At 42.9% G+C, this 16,725-nt stretch overlaps 2 long non-coding RNA genes across 4 annotated transcripts; both read left to right on the top strand.

Annotated features, from left to right (window-relative positions):
- Nucleotides 1-312: 312 nt before the first annotated feature.
- Nucleotides 313-4,893, top strand: LOC134431800 (uncharacterized). Of its 3 annotated transcripts, none has more exons than XR_010031110.1 (6): nt 313-560; nt 1,090-1,154; nt 1,776-1,839; nt 2,530-2,605; nt 2,726-3,493; nt 4,647-4,893. It is a non-coding gene; the product is annotated as an uncharacterized LOC134431800 (long non-coding RNA). The 3 variants fall into 3 exon arrangements; XR_010031109.1 differs by having other exon boundaries at nt 313-1,154; nt 2,726-3,035; nt 3,376-3,493; XR_010031108.1 differs by having other exon boundaries at nt 313-1,154.
- Nucleotides 4,894-14,396: 9,503 nt separating this feature from the next.
- LOC134431993 (uncharacterized) lies at nt 14,397-16,712 on the top strand. Its single transcript, XR_010031179.1, has 3 exons — nt 14,397-15,238; nt 15,860-15,923; nt 16,614-16,712. It is a non-coding gene; the product is annotated as an uncharacterized LOC134431993 (long non-coding RNA).
- Nucleotides 16,713-16,725: the final 13 nt, after the last annotated feature.

Raw genomic sequence — 16,725 nt, 5'->3', positions numbered from 1 at the left:
CGCGCGGGGCTGTGCGCGCGCAGCTGCCGGCGCCTCTCCCGCGCGGGACAGCGACGCTGGAGGGGCGCAGCCTCCGTCTGGCCGCCCGCGCGGAGCTGAGCAGCGCGGAAGGAGCGTCCGCCCGGTTCCTCGGCCTCCCTCAGCGGTGCCGGGGGCGGGGGCGCTGCCGCCCGCCGATGGCGGAGGGCGAGGCGGTGCTTTGCTGCCGCGGGCCGGGAGCTGCGGGAGCCGCCCCGGGCGAGCGGCGCCGGGCGCTGCCGCGGTCCCGGTGGGGCGGCCGCCCTCGGGCTGGCGGAGGCGCCGGAGGAGCCCCCGAGCTGCAGCCGTCTCCCTCGGGCTGCTGCCGGTGCTGCGGGCGGAGGCGGCTCCGCCGCGTGTTGGGCGCTGCGAGCAGGGAGCGCTGCGGTATCGCCGGCATGGCGGGGCTGCTGCCTGCGTTAGTGCCCGTGGCTCTTTGTGCCGTGACAGCGGATGGAGCGGCGCTGGGCGGTAAAGCCAGAGATGGCCGGGAGAATGCCCAGCGCAGGGAGCGGGCGGGCTGTGTGCTTCGGATGGCACAGGTGCGAGCTGCAAAGCCACCCCCCCTTCCGCCCCTGCCCTCCCGAGCCCCAGGGAAAATGCTTTCCAGCATTGTCGAGCTTCTGAAAGACAAAACTTGTGATTTGACACTTGCATCCAGAAAAGGTTTCTGTCTAGATTAGCAAATGCCTCAATTGTTCTTGGTTACATCCCATGACCGGTTTCAGGCAGCGACTTTATAATGCCTTTAGGATTTTCTTGTACAATGGTGAGAAAACAGGCAGGTCTGATAGTGGTTTCACTTTTTTTTCTACTTCACGTTCCATAAGATTCTTTTATGCAAGCACTTGTTTTAAAATTCTACTGTAAGCGTTTATGGTTCACTTTTTTTTTCTTTGCAGCACCCGTGACTTTTTTTTCCCTCTAAATCGGGAGTAAATATAGCTGAGTAAAATTACCTTGATTTTCTTCCTTCTTTTTTAACTGAATTGTTTTTATTAAAAATGCTATTTGAATATGTAGAAAAAGTGGGGATGTCTTGTAATATATCGTAGCTTTTCTTGTTTACAGGATACTCAGAAAATATGTCTCCCTTAGAGTCCCACAGAAACGTTCTCAGTGCGATCTCTATCAAGGTATGTATTTACAAGTAAGTGGTCCCTTTAGATAATTGCCTGTGAATGACCTTTTCCTGTAATTCAGAGCTTGCGTTCTGTGGGTTTTATGATAAAGCTGTAAAACATGTCAAAATGGTTTTGCAAGTCTTAATCGTTGAAGGCAGCAAGAAGTGGATTTAGAGCCTGTTCTTGAGCAGACAAAGGGAAAAAGTGTGACTTTGATGCTGAACTTGTCATTTTTCATTTGACTTGTCTTGCATTATTTAAGAGTAGAGAGAACTAGAAAAAGAGAGAAATCGAATTGGTTCTTGAGCACTCCTCAAATGCTCACCATGATCCAGTGTAGAGCCGAAGGGAAGGGTGATGGAACAGAGCTCTGAGCTTTAGAAGGAAATAAATTTAAAGCTGACCTCCGCACAGAGTCTCACTAACTTCTGTGGTTTTAAAATACAAGATAAGTTTAGGAAGTGTTGGAAGTTAGTGTTTTGGGAAAGAAACGGCAGTTCCACAGAACATTCCATTGAACAGAGGCTCTGGGAACGATTCACGTTGTAAGTGCTGTCACTGCAGTCAGTTGGTGGTTCAGCCTTGAAACGTGCACTTGGCCTTCTGTAAAGCACTGTTTTGTTTGCCTTTCAGTGCTATGAGTCTTGATCAATTGGAGAAGAGCCCAAGAGAAATTTTTCATCCCTTGATATAAAAGGTAGGAAGTGACTTTTTTTGGTTTGGTTCTTTTTCTTTATTATTTTCTGGAAATAAAAGTAATTAAGTATAGGTACTACTGGTTTGTTTCTTCCAGTAGCAGGTGATAACAATAGTAGTAGTACTAGTAAAAATCATAATAGAAATAATAACAATAGTAATGTAATACTACTTAAACTGTCTTTATCCATTGGACTGGCCATTTCAAATCAAAACTTCTAAACACAAATCAAACCATCATCCTTGTAGAATCTTTCACAGCAGTGGGCTAAAGATCCTGGTTTTGTTGACAGCATTTATTGGTTCTGGAAGAACAAGAGGGAAGTACAAGCCTAACTACTTCTAGCTCACAGACCCGTCCAGTGAAGCCAGCTTTGTGTTTTGGTGGGCTTGTGATGACTTTGAAATCAATTGCTCATTCCAGTAAAAAAAAATCATGTTTTTTTGAACGTGACAGCAGAAATAACTTTAGGCACCAACTGAATAATAAGAGATGACCAGTTTAAGTTAAAAATGCATGCTATACTATCAAAATTTAAAGGTAAATTATTATGTATTAGGTGATGGTATAAAGTGTATGTTCTAATGTGTAATGCAAAGATACATACGTACCTGAAAGTCCTTAGAGGAAACAAATTTTTATGTCTGCTGTTTGATTGTTTACCATACGATATTTGGTTTCATTTCCCAGGGATCGGTGAATTTTAACTTTGGAGTCCCCTATGCTAAGGATGCTCAGCTTACAGGTGATGAAATGTTCAGTAATGGTGAGTTTTTCACCTTCTCTTTAATTGCTATGCTGATCTGAATAAGAAAAAAAAAAACAAAAGCAAGAGAAAAAAAAGGATGGTTTATTATTTTTTACGCTGTTATGTTTGTTTCCTCAGTATTTGCTGCAGCTCTGCTTACCCAAGCTTTGGGTTCCTTCTGTCCCACTGGGAGTTGCCCAATTTGGTTGCATCTGGTGAAATTCACCCTGAGACCTTACAGAAGCAGCTCCAACTACGTGAGAGCCATTTGCAGTTCTCTCCAGACGCCTGGAGAATGGATGACGTTTCTGAGGATCCGGCGAGCGTGCTTCTGTCAAAACTCAGTCTGTGAAATTCCTGGGGAAAACCCTTCTGTGTCCTGAGGGGTTCAAACTCTGGTGAGGATCCAGTTATCAGGTGCTCACCTGGATGGTTCCGGCTCCCAAAGGTAACACTTGTACTCTTGCCCTGTAGTTTACATCTATTGTATTTTTGTTATTTTGCAAGATTTTTTGTCTTTGCAAAATATTGTGCATTTCACTCTTTGGAACCTCTCAGATGGTTCTTTGGTGCAGCACCACCCCAGGGGACACTTGGCTGCTGTCCTGAAGGGGTTGGTGGCTAGAATTGTAAATCCTGGAGAGTTTGTGAGTCTTCTGTCCCCAGGGAGGTGTCGTGCTTTGTTTACTTTTGTTCTGTTGGTTAGGCGCTGCTTCTCGTTGCAAGTATGAATTTCAAACTGCCCTGTTCTTATTTTAGCTGTTTTCCTGGTTCTCTCCCTACGGCAGGGAAAGACTCTCGTGTCCTTGTCGTCGGGCTCAGTGCTGTCCAAGAAGATACGGGGACTAAAAAAATCATAAGAAGCAAAATAGGACTGCAGGGAAAAGAAGCTGGAGAGAACAGAAGGTGATATTGTTATCCTTACCCTGTATTAGAGACATCCGCTGTGCTTTGATGCTGGCAGCTGCCAGGGGCTTGTTAGCTCTTTGTAGGCAGGTGTAGGTGTTCACTTGTAGTTTTTTTCTCTGGACAAGTCAATTCAAACTTTGCTAAGCTTATATTTGCAGATTACTCTCTAGCACAGTCCAGCATGACATTTTTGAATGTTGTAAAAATACCATGTTACTTGGAAATTGCTAATGAAGAGAAGCTTTAGGGGAAAATAAGATTTCAGGGTTGGAAGTTGTGAGAAGAATTTTGTGGGGATGTTAGACTGAAGTAAAGCACACTTGCAGCTGGACTGGCGCGCTGGCAGGTCCCCTATTAAACAGTAGTGCTGAGATGAGCCTGGGGGTTGCCCATTGTTTCTGTAGAAATCAATGTTTCCTGGTCTTCAGCGGGAAGCTGCTTTGAAAAGCTGGAAGGTGCAGCATGCTGACAATCCCCGTGCTTTGGATTAAAAGTAGATTTCAGAAGGGCCCTAAGCTTTTGTCTTTTCCTAGAAGTCAATGTAATCCTATCGAGGAGTTTTTAATTCTGTGTTGCCACGTCATCCGTCAGAGCCCCGTTGTACTAATCTTCATACAAGTACAAAACAAAAAATCAGACCCTGTCCCAAGCACTTAGAGGCCAGAACACGATTTCCTCGGGCTGCCATTTGTGTGCCATCGGTACTCCCCACGAATTGAGCCCTCTGGCTCTGACAGAGCCCCTGGATGCTGACGGAAGGGGGCTGGTCACAGACCCTGGAGGTGCCTGTCCCCCAGGGAGGGAGAGGCCGAGGCAGTGTGGCCTGCAGGGAGGGTCTCGTCCCCAGAGAGCAGCCGGCGACTCCATGCCTGCCCGGGGCTGCGGGTGCCCCCTCGGGGTGGACGCCTGCCCTCAGGTTTCCCTCTGGGCACCCGGGGAGGGAACCAGGTCCATCCGTGTGGCAGCTGCAGGGCCTGCAGGCTCTGGGCCCTGGAGCCGAGTGAGCCTGAGCTGCTGCATGCTTGCTGTGAGCTTTGGGGTGAGCGTGCATCACTGCAGGCCTGGGATGGATTGAAATGCGCTGAGGAAAGCAGAGGGAGGGAGGGAGGGAGGGAAATGCTCTGTTAACATGTGCCAATTCTTCTGTCAGACTCATCACGGCGGGACAGCGTGAAGACTGAAAGTGTAAGAAGATGTGGAGGGAAAGAGAGAATCTGACAGGAGCATCGGACGGACGAGTGCACGAATTTTGCTTTTTTGCTTGGATGTAAACTCAGGCGTTGAAAGGAATTTGGGAGTGAGAAGGGACATTTCAGAAGGAGAAGAAGCAAAAGAAGTTGTTGTTGTTGTTACAGTCCTGGCAAAATCTTTTGTTCTAGCTAATAAAAGAAGTTAGTTTAAAAAGAAAAAGGAAAAAATGTAGTGGTTTTTTTTTTCCTTCACTATGATATTCATTGGTGGTATATGGTGTGTTGTTTCATTTCTTGGTATTATTAACTCTGTGTAAATTGTTTTTTGAGGGAAGCTGACTTTCTGGATGGGTTGGTTTGTATTTGAAGCAGGATTAATTTCAATAGGATTCTTTCCTAGATTTCTGATGGGTATTACTGGGATTTTGGTTTTGTTTACTGTATGTATGAACCTAGAGCTTTGGTAGGGCCAGCTGGGCTGCTGGAGTTTTGGGTGTGAATTTATTAGATGGCTTTTGTTAAATGCAGTTTTTAATTTTTGAAATGTTTTTCAATGTAGTGGTCTTAAGGTGGTTTTTAAGAATTCATTGTATTGTTTTCTGTTGTTTGTAGTTGGTGTATGATGAGGGATGTAGTGTGACTTCTTGAAGGCTATGGTTTTGGTGTTCCTAAGTTCTGATTTCTTTCTGGTTGGATAGTTTTTTTTATTTTTATTTTTTGGGACAGGGGCATTTATATGGTGGGTTTTTATAGGCAATACGTTTTTTAATTTAGGTAGTGATATTTTTTAGTATTTTAATGGTTTAGGTTTTTTATTTTCAAGGTTTTTTTTTTAATTTTTTCAAAGAACTTTTATAGATTATAGGTTATTATTTGTGCATTAGGAAAAAAGGTAGAGCTTTGGGGACTTTTTTTAGTAATGTTTAGGGTCAGTTGTACAGTTTTGAGTCTAGTGAGTTGGTTTGATTTAATTTTTATTGGGTGTTTGTTTTTATTAGCAGTTGTGTCATTTTCAAGGTGTATTTGAGTTTTTTGGGGTTTTTGAGATACTGGTTTAGGAGGAAGTTTATGATGAGCATGTGCGGAGGTTTTGGGCTACTTTATAGTGGGATTTAAAATTTGTTTACAGTTAGGTTTATTTGAGTTTTTATTAGGGTTCAGTGTTGTGGGATGTTTGTTCCGTTAGTAATAGAAATAGGTTTTGTTTTGAGGTGCTGCGGTGGGATGGGCGTGTGCTGCGTGCCGGCGCTGACAAAGGTACAGTATTGTTGTGGCTCTGTGCGTCGGGTTAATGAACTGACATGGTTTAATGTAGAGATGAAAATAGAAATAAATATAAATTTAAAAATAAATATAAAATTAGAGTGGTAAACATAAATATAGATAACAGATACATACATAGAACTATAATATATGGTATATAATTGGAACATATTATCGTATAGGTAAATGATAGTCTGTTTTATATATATATATATACACAAAGATATATAAATATAGATTGTAGATATAAAAATATTTAAATGGAGTTAAAGTAAATTGGGGGTTTTTTTAGGTTATAGGCTGGGGTTTTTAAATAAATGATAGAAATACAATATAAATTCAGATATACAAATATATATAGAAATACAAATATCTATACATATTTAATTTAAATAAATATAAGTAAAAAATATATATATAATACAGAAAATATATATCTATGATTATATTAGAAGGTATTCTCTCTAATATATATAATAGCTATGAATAGAATAAATAAAACTATCCATATAAATATCATTATAATTTTGAAAAATAAATTTACTTCCTAAATTTTAAATCTGGTTCAAATAAAGGGGTGTCCTTGGTTTTTATTTGGTTAGAGGCAGGAGTTTTATTTTAAATAATATAAGTAATATAGAAATGTGGATCTTAAGATAGAAAGATATAATAAATATATAAAGAGAAATTGCTAAACTATGCCTATAAATTTAAATATAAATATATGTAAGTAATATGAAGAGTTGTAGTATAGAATATAAATAACATTATATGGCAATATAAATTATAAATGGGAATATAAATATAAAAATATGTAAATATAGTTTAAGAGAAAGGGAATGTTTTGGCTTTTATTTAAGTAGAGGCAGGGTTTTTATTTTGAATATTATAAGTGTTCCAGAAGTAAAAATCTTGACGCAGAAATATTTAATCAATATAAAAAACATGAATAAAAATATATGAAAAATATAAATACCTACTCGCATCGGATGTAATATAGAATATAAATTTATTTATAAATTGACATTGGTAAAGATAAATGCATAAGTAAGCAATATACATTAATATACATTATAAATACAAATATTAATATAAAAATTGAACACGAGGATAAAATCTATTTAAATATTGTTTAAAACAAAGGTTGGGCTTTTTTATTCTTGTGTTAGAGGCAGGGTTTTTATTTTAAATCATATGAATGTAGTTATTATTGTTATATATTTCTAAATATTGAGATATACAATCAAGATATAAATATATTATATAACCACAAAATCTAAATAAATACAAATAATAGGAAGAGATGTAATGAAAAATACAAATAACAGTATACATAAGTATACATTTTAAATGTAAATGTGAATATGAACCTGAAAAATAGAATTTAAAAAAATATTTAAGTACAGTTTTGAAGAAAGGGGTTCTTTTTGGCTTTAATGTGGATGGAGGCAAGGGTTTTATTTTAAATAATCCAAGTGTTACAGAAGTAAAAATAGTAACAGAAATACATACTTGCTATGTAAAAATAATTACAAAAATATACAAATAAATTAAAGTTTTAGGGATATATGCAATATGGAATAGAAATGTATTTATAAAAAGAAATGTATAAATGGACAGTGTACATCAATATACATTGTAAATAGAAATGTGAATATTAATATGAAAAAATATTTTAAAAAATATTTAATTATTTTTTTAATTTTTTTTTTTTTTTGTGTTGTGTTTTGTTTTTTGTTTTGTTTTGTCTTTTATCCTATTAGATTAGAGGCAGAAGTTTTTTTTCCCTCTTCCCGGTTGTTTTGGGGCATTTATTTCAGAGCAGGTGTCGGCGGGGGTCGCCCCTGTTCTTTTTTGCCGCCTTCGCTGCCGCAGCCCCGAGGCGCGCTGCGCCCCCGGCTGGGGCGGGCGGCAGTGCTGCCGCCTTGTGGGCAGAGCGCGGTACTGCAGGCGTCCAGCGAGAGGCCGCCAGCTTGGGAGTGGCGCGTGGGCGATGTCGCGGAGTTTTGGTTGACCTTCTCAAGATGGCGGCGAAAAGGGCGGGAAAGTGGAGGACCGGGTGGGTGTTTAACTGCACTGCCTGCACGGAATACCGACGTCATGGCGGCCCCGACGGATTTTTCTGTGGCGTTTCATGTGTACCCGAGACATGCTGTGGGCTCAGCGGCGCCGCGGGCGGGCGTATTTTGGCGGGTTTGTGAGAGGCATCTGGGTAAACGCCTCGCTGTGCCGGGGTCCTCTCACGTCGGCTTTCCCGCCCTGAGGGAGCCGAGCCGGGCCGAATAGTTCCGAAGAGCCGAAGAGCCGAGTGTGGCCGGAAACAGCCGAGTTTCCCCGAAGAGCCGAGTGTGGCCGGAAACAGCCGAGTTTCCCCGAAGAGCCGAGTGTGGCCGGAAAGAGCCGAGTTTCCCCGAAGAGCCGAGTGTGGCCGCAAAGAGCCGAGTTTCACCGAAGAGCCCAGTGTGGCCGCAAACAGCCGACTGCAACCCAAGAGCCCAGTGCGGCCGAAAACAGCCCAGTTTACACCAAGAGCCGATCATAGCCGACTGCAACCGATAGCCGACTGTAGCCGACTTGAGCCGCATTTAGACAATGTGCCGAATACGACCGAGTTTAGCCGAACCGTGCGCAGTTCAGCCGAAGAGCCGAACTGAAACGAGTTTAGACCAAGAGCCGAAGCAAGCCCAATTCAGCCGAGTTTCATTCAACAGAACCTAACGACGCCGCAGCGCTCTGCATGCAGTGCGCCTGTGCAGACGACAGGGGGCGCTGTGCCTGCAGTGCGCCGGTGCACGCGGCAGGGATCGCTGTGCCTGCAGTGCGCCGGTGCACACGGCAGGGGGCGCTGTATAAAGTATAAAATATCAACTATCGATAAGAAGGGATAAAAGCTCTCTGTCAAGTGCAGCTGTAGAAAATTTCAGGCTCCCAGGGAATAAATCGTTTTCTTTAAATCATTTTCGTTTTGGAGTTTTTTTACTCCCAGGTAGCCTGAAAGTTACTACTGCTGCTTTTTTATTCTAAAGCTAGAAAGGAAAACCAAGATTAGAAATGCAGGGAAAGAAAGAAAGTAAGAAAAAGAAAAAAAGAAAATAAGGAAAGGAAATGAAAGGAAGAAAGAAGGAAGGACAGGAAGGAAGGGAGGAAAGAAGGAAGACAGACAAAAAAAACCCAAAAACCAGGAGGGTAAGGAGAAACCTAGGGGAAAAAAAAAATAAAAAGAACAGAAAAAAGAAACCAACAAAAAACAAAGCCACAGAAAATACCTCGGGATGGGCGAGAAACACCCCCCCTCCCTGAAAAATCCAAGATGGGCAAGAAAAATCCCAGAAATACCACAGAAAAAAAAAACAGGGGAAAAAAAAAAAAACCTGAAAAAAAAAAAAAAACCAAGGGGGGCAAGGAAAAACCAGAAAAAACACCAAGATGGGCAAGAAGAAACGAAGAAAAACACCCAAGAAGTGCCAGGAAAAAAAAAATCAAGGAACAAGGCAAGAAAGAGAGGCAATAAAGGCCACAAAAAATTCAAGAAAAAACCCAAGACATGCCAGAAAAAGGTACGAAAATGGTTCTGCCAGGTGCGATCAAGGTGAGCGGGTTCAGATTCAGGTCCAGGAGATGAACAAGTGTCAGATTAGTTTGGGGCACTGCTGTGCAATGCAGCCGTGACAGGATTTATGTTTAAATATAGTTTAAATAAATTGGGGATTGTTTGGCTTTTATTGGGGTATAGGCTGGAGATTTCATAAAAAATATAAAACTAGAAATCCAAATATATCATCTATATGTCGATATCAATAAATATTTAATATATATAAATATCAGTAAAAGAAATCTATTGTGTCAAAAGAATATACCTATTATTAAATAAAAAGGTATTCTCTCCAATATATATAATATCTATAAATATAACAAATGAAAATTACAAATATAGATGTGAATAGAATTATGACAAACAAAATTATTTTTAAAATTTTAAATGTGTTTTAAATAAAGGGGTGTCTTTGCTTTTTATTTCGTTAGAGGCAGGGGTTTTATTTTAAATAATATAAGTACTATAGAAATGTAAATCGACATACAGAAATATATAATAAATATATAGAGATATAAAGATATAATACCAAACTATGAATAGAAATAGAAATCTATGTAAGTAACATGAAGAGATGCAATATATAATATAATTTTTATTATACAGTAATATAAATTCTAAATATAAATGCGAATATAAATATGAAAAATATATGATGGGGGCTCGGAGCAGCCCAGGTGTGAGTGTGAGGATGATGAGGGCTCGGAGCAGCCCAGGTGTGAGTGTGAGGATGATGGGGGCTCGGAGCAGCCCAGGTGTGAGTGTGAGGATGATGAGGGCTCGGAGCAGCCCAGGTGTGAGTGTGAGGATGATGAGGGGCCGGCTCCTGCCGGGGCGCGGCTGTTTTAGGGGGAGGCTTTGTCTCAGCTCCCTTTTGCATGGAGCTGCTGAGTGGAGGGGTTTATGGGGCGCTCCCGGCGCTGTCTCATGGAAGGACTGCGAGAGCTTCCCACAGGGTCGGGGGCAACGCCTGGATCCGCGCTTGGGTACGTGGAGCATCGCTTAAAGGAGGCGCCGAGGGACGAATCTTTGTGCCGGGGAGCAGCAGCCGAACAGGTGAGCCCGTGTGGGTTCGGAGCGGGGAATTTTCTCCTTCCCCTTTGCAATTTCATCTTGCCAGTCCCTCCCCGGTTCCCCAGGAACAAAAATGGAGCTTATGAAGACAAAAGGAATTAAGGAGAAGGAAGCAGCTCCTCTTCTTTTATTGTCTGCGTTTGACCTGAGGGGATCCCTCTTGACTTGTGGTTTGAAGGGTGTTGATTGCAGGAAAAGCTGCCTTTTCCAGGCTGTTAGGGGTATCCCGGGGGTGACAGGGAATCCCTGCGTTCTATTCTAAGGGGAATGGGAAAAGTATTCTTGTGGTATTCTGGGTTTGATTTGAAGGCAGCCACCCCATTTTCACCACCCTCGGGTTTAAATGGAGGGGGCAGCCTGGTGTCCCTCCTTTTGAAGGGTTTGAATGGAGAAATCGCCCTTCGAAATCGCCCTTTCCCATCAGTCGAAGGCTTTCATTTGGGGAGCGCCCCTTCTTATTCTGCTCTCCTAGGGGGTGAAATTGGAGGGGAGAACACATTTCTTTGCCCTTGTTGAAGTGAGGTGAGCCCCGTCTGCGGTTTCGGGGTTGACTTGCGGGAAGCCGCAGCTCCGGCAGCGTTTGCAGGGCTGCAATGGGGCTGTGCCGCTGCATTGGAGGGCGCTGCCCGTGCCCGCGGCCCGGCCCGGAACGTTCCCGCTCGGGAGCGCTGCTGGCACGGCCCGGGCAGCTGCCGGGGCGCACGGGGGATTCGGCGCGGCCGGGCCGGCCGAGGGCGGCAGTGGCGGAGCCGCGCCGGTGCGAGCCGTGCGGAGCCGTGCGGAGCCGGGCCGGGCCGGCCAAGGGCGGCAGAGGCGGCGCGGGCGCTGCTGCGCCGGCCCGGGCGGTGCCGGCCGCTCCGTCCGCTCCGGGCGCGGGGCTCGGGCGCCGCCGGTAGCCCCGGGCCCGGTGCCGGCCCCGCCGGGCAGGGGCAGCGGGCGGGGCTCCCCGGGACGGCGCCGGCCCCGCGTGCCGGAGCGGCCGCCGCAGGAGCCGCTTTCCTGCCGGGAGCCGCGCTCCGTCCGGGGCCGGCAGCGAGCGCGGGGTTCGGCCGCTCCACGTTCGGCGGTGCCGTGGCTCGGAGGCGCTTTGGAGGCGGTGATGGCATCGCTGGGTTCGGTTTGCAGCGGGTGTCCGCTAAGGGATACGGTGTTCTTCCTGAGCGGCACGGTTCTCGGTGCCGGTAGGGATGATAAAGGTTCGTTTCGGATTGGGTTTTGTAGTCGGATTTTATTTTTTTTTTTCCGGGTATTATGTTTAGAAGGGCGCGCAATGGTTTTTACGGGTCGTAGCGCGAAGCAGCGGTTCGGATTTTAATTCTGTTGCGGTGGCTTTTATTAGCGTGAGTGTGTAGTGTTTGTTTTGGGGGGCTTGAGGCAGCGTCCTGTCGTTCATAGCAGCGGGTTTTTAATCTTTATAATTGCATGTGTGTTTATCGTCTTCCAGGGCTTTTATTTGTTTGGTTTATTTGATTGTAGTGTATGTTTTATGGTTCCGGGTAATTTGGGGGACATTGTTTATGGTTACGTTTGTCTTTAGTCTTTGTGTTTGTTTCTAGGTGGTATTTTTATTTTGATAGCTTGAGGCACTATGGGTTTATTCAGTTGGGAATAATTTTTTGGTTGCAGATTTAAGTTTATCTGGTTTTTGGTATTATTCTTGTTCTTGGTTTCTTTATTTTCTTCTTGTTGTTGTTGTTGTCTTTTAATGTATTTGAGTATTGTTTATCAGGGTTTTTTTTGGGAACATGGGTATTTATATGGTGGGTTTTTAAAGTATTTATTTATTTGGGTAGTTAATTTCTTAGTTTTTAGTGGTTGAGATGTTTTTCCATTTTGTTAATTAGTTCAGGTTTTAAAGTTATTTTTACAGAGGATTGTTTATTCCTTGAGTTAGTGTAGAGGTAGAATTTTGTTGGGTTTTTTTTTAGTAAGGTCGTTCAGGGTGAGTGGCACTGGCTTGAGTTTAGTAGATTGGTTTGACTTTTTTTTAGTACTTTTTGTAATTTGCTGTGTGTGTTTCTATAGGATTTTCTTTTATTTTGGTTCCATTTTTCTGTCCTGATGAGAATTGTTATTGAAGAGTGTTCTTTGTTTTTTCGCTGACACTTGTTTGGCTGTTGGAGGTATCTTGATGTTTTTGGAAGATATTGGTGGGAATTTGATGCTGTTTGTTTCGTCATTTCATTTAGGAATTGGATTTTAAATATGCAATTATGACTCTAACTATATTGAAACAAAGAAATAGATGTGTAGCAATGGGAATGAGCCAATTTTATTTTTATATATTCGGTCAATTTTTAAAATTTAACATGTAACATAAGTCATTATATGTTACAATAAGTTATTCTAATTTTAAAAGAGTATTGTGTATGTTTTTAGATATATGAATAGAGAATATAAATGTAAATACAACCCAAACAAAAATACAAATATATAAATGTATTGCAACTATATGCAGACAGATAAAAAATTAATATTAAATTGTAAATGTAAAATAACATAAATTGATACAATATATAATACAAGTGATACTGCATATATTTTATGAAAAATATTATAGGAAATGGATATAAAATAGATATAAATACGGATGTGATATATCTATCTATCTATATCTATCATTTGTTGTATATTATGATAAATACAAATATAAAAAAACATTTAGGTAGTTTAAAATAATGGATGGTTTTGTTTTTTCTTTGCCAAAGCAGGGGTTTCGTGTAAAAATTACAAATACAAATAATATAAAGGTAGAAATATGAGTATAGAAGTATATCATAAACACATTAAAGATTTATATAAAAATTAGAAATATAAGGAAAAATAAGTTGTAGCAGTAGATGTGGTAAATAATTTAAAAAATATTTCCCGTATATTTTTTGAATAAGGTGCATATTATATATAGTTATTAATATAATACATCAATATAAACGATAAATATATATAAAATATCAACTATCTATAAGAAGGAATAAAAGCTCTATGTCACGTGCAGCAGTAGAAAATGTCAGGCTCCCAGGGAATAAATAGTTTTCTTTAATTCATTTTCGTTTTGGAGTTTTTTTTTTTTCCTCTCGGGTAGTCTGCAAGTTTCTACTGCTGCTTTTTTATTCTAAAGGTGGAAAGGTAAACCAAGATTAGAAATACAAGAAAGGGGAAGGGAAGGGAAAGGAAAGGAAAGGGAAAAGGAAAAGGGAAGGGAAGTGGTGAAAAACAGAGTGAAAAAAGTAAAAAGAGTTGGAGGGAAAAGAGAGGGCATTGGGGAGGAGCGGTGCTGCCTCAGGTCCTTCCCCGCCCGGGGGCGAAGGACCCGTTTGATGCCCAGGAGGGACTGCAGCTGCCGGTGGCTCCCGGGGGACGGAGCCGTGGCTGTCATCGCGAGACTACAACTCCCGGCAGGCCGTGCTGCCGGCGCGGCGTGTGACGCAACGGCTGACGCGGCACATGAGTGGCTGGCGTGCCAGGCGGCCGCGCGGGGCTGTGCGCGCGCAGCTGCCGGCGCCTCTCCCGCGCGGGACAGCGACGCTGGAGGGGCGCAGCCTCCGTCTGGCCGCCCGCGCGGAGCTGAGCAGCGCGGAAGGAGCGTCCGCCCGGTTCCTCGGCCTCCCTCAGCGGTGCCGGGGGCGGGGGCGCTGCCGCCCGCCGATGGCGGAGGGCGAGGCGGTGCTTTGCTGCCGCGGGCCGGGAGCTGCGGGAGCCGCCCCGGGCGAGCGGCGCCGGGCGCTGCCGCGGTCCCGGTGGGGCGGCCGCCCTCGGGCTGGCGGAGGCGCCGGAGGAGCCCCCGAGCTGCAGCCGTCTCCCTCGGGCTGCTGCCGGTGCTGCGGGCGGAGGCGGCTCCGCCGCGTGTTGGGCGCTGCGAGCAGGGAGCGCTGCGGTATCGCCGGCATGGCGGGGCTGCTGCCTGCGTTAGTGCCCGTGGCTCTTTGTGCCGTGACAGCGGATGGAGCGGCGCTGGGCGGTAAAGCCAGAGATGGCCGGGAGAATGCCCAGCGCAGGGAGCGGGCGGGCTGTGTGCTTCGGATGGCACAGGTGCGAGCTGCAAAGCCACCCCCCCTTCCGCCCCTGCCCTCCCGAGCCCCAGGGAAAATGCTTTCCAGCATTGTCGAGCTTCTGAAAGACAAAACTTGTGATTTGACACTTGCATCCAGAAAAGGTTTCTGTCTAGATTAGCAAATGCCTCAATTGTTCTTGGTTACATCCCATGACCGGTTTCAGGCAGCGACTTTATAATGCCTTTAGGATTTTCTTGTACAATGGTGAGAAAACAGGCAGGTCTGATAGTGGTTTCACTTTTTTTTCTACTTCACGTTCCATAAGATTCTTTTATGCAAGCACTTGTTTTAAAATTCTACTGTAAGCGTTTATGGTTCACTTTTTTTTTCTTTGCAGCACCCGTGACTTTTTTTTCCCTCTAAATCGGGAGTAAATATAGCTGAGTAAAATTACCTTGATTTTCTTCCTTCTTTTTTAACTGAATTGTTTTTATTAAAAATGCTATTTGAATATGTAGAAAAAGTGGGGATGTCTTGTAATATATCGTAGCTTTTCTTGTTTACAGGATACTCAGAAAATATGTCTCCCTTAGAGTCCCACAGAAACGTTCTCAGTGCGATCTCTATCAAGGTATGTATTTACAAGTAAGTGGTCCCTTTAGATAATTGCCTGTGAATGACCTTTTCCTGTAATTCAGAGCTTGCGTTCTGTGGGTTTTATGATAAAGCTGTAAAACATGTCAAAATGGTTTTGCAAGTCTTAATCGTTGAAGGCAGCAAGAAGTGGATTTAGAGCCTGTTCTTGAGCAGACAAAGGGAAAAAGTGTGACTTTGATGCTGAACTTGTCATTTTTCATTTGACTTGTCTTGCATTATTTAAGAGTAGAGAGAACTAGAAAAAGAGAGAAATCGAATTGGTTCTTGAGCACTCCTCAAATGCTCACCATGATCCAGTGTAGAGCCGAAGGGAAGGGTGATGGAACAGAGCTCTGAGCTTTAGAAGGAAATAAATTTAAAGCTGACCTCCGCACAGAGTCTCACTAACTTCTGTGGTTTTAAAATACAAGATAAGTTTAGGAAGTGTTGGAAGTTAGTGTTTTGGGAAAGAAACGGCAGTTCCACAGAACATTCCATTGAACAGAGGCTCTGGGAACGATTCACGTTGTAAGTGCTGTCACTGCAGTCAGTTGGTGGTTCAGCCTTGAAACGTGCACTTGGCCTTCTGTAAAGCACTGTTTTGTTTGCCTTTCAGTGCTATGAGTCTTGATCAATTGGAGAAGAGCCCAAGAGAAATTTTTCATCCCTTGATATAAAAGGTAGGAAGTGACTTTTTTTGGTTTGGTTCTTTTTCTTTATTATTTTCTGGAAATAAAAGTAATTAAGTATAGGTACTACTGGTTTGTTTCTTCCAGTAGCAGGTGATAACAATAGTAGTAGTACTAGTAAAAATCATAATAGAAATAATAACAATAGTAATGTAATACTACTTAAACTGTCTTTATCCATTGGACTGGCCATTTCAAATCAAAACTTCTAAACACAAATCAAACCATCATCCTTGTAGAATCTTTCACAGCAGTGGGCTAAAGATCCTGGTTTTGTTGACAGCATTTATTGGTTCTGGAAGAACAAGAGGGAAGTACAAGCCTAACTACTTCTAGCTCACAGACCCGTCCAGTGAAGCCAGCTTTGTGTTTTGGTGGGCTTGTGATGACTTTGAAATCAATTGCTCATTCCAGTAAAAAAAAATCATGTTTTTTTGAACGTGACAGCAGAAATAACTTTAGGCACCAACTGAATAATAAGAGATGACCAGTTTAAGTTAAAAATGCATGCTATACTATCAAAATTTAAAGGTAAATTATTATGTATTAGGTGATGGTATAAAGTGTATGTTCTAATGTGTAATGCAAAGATACATACGTACCTGAAAGTCCTTAGAGGAAACAAATTTTTATGTCTGCTGTTTGATTGTTTACCATACGATATTTGGTTTCATTTCCCAGGGATCGGTGAATTTTAACTTTGGAGTCCCCTATGCTAAGGATGCTCAGCTTACAGGTGATGAAATGTTCAGTAATGGTGAGTTTTTCACCTTCTCTTTAATTGCTATGCTGA

Source organism: Melospiza melodia, chromosome Z, assembly GCF_035770615.1.
Source record: "Melospiza melodia melodia isolate bMelMel2 chromosome Z, bMelMel2.pri, whole genome shotgun sequence".
In the NCBI taxonomy this organism is placed as follows: domain Eukaryota; kingdom Metazoa; phylum Chordata; class Aves; order Passeriformes; family Passerellidae; genus Melospiza; species Melospiza melodia.
The sequence above is the reverse complement of the archived record's forward strand: the minus strand, read 5'-3'. Positions and strand labels throughout refer to the sequence as shown.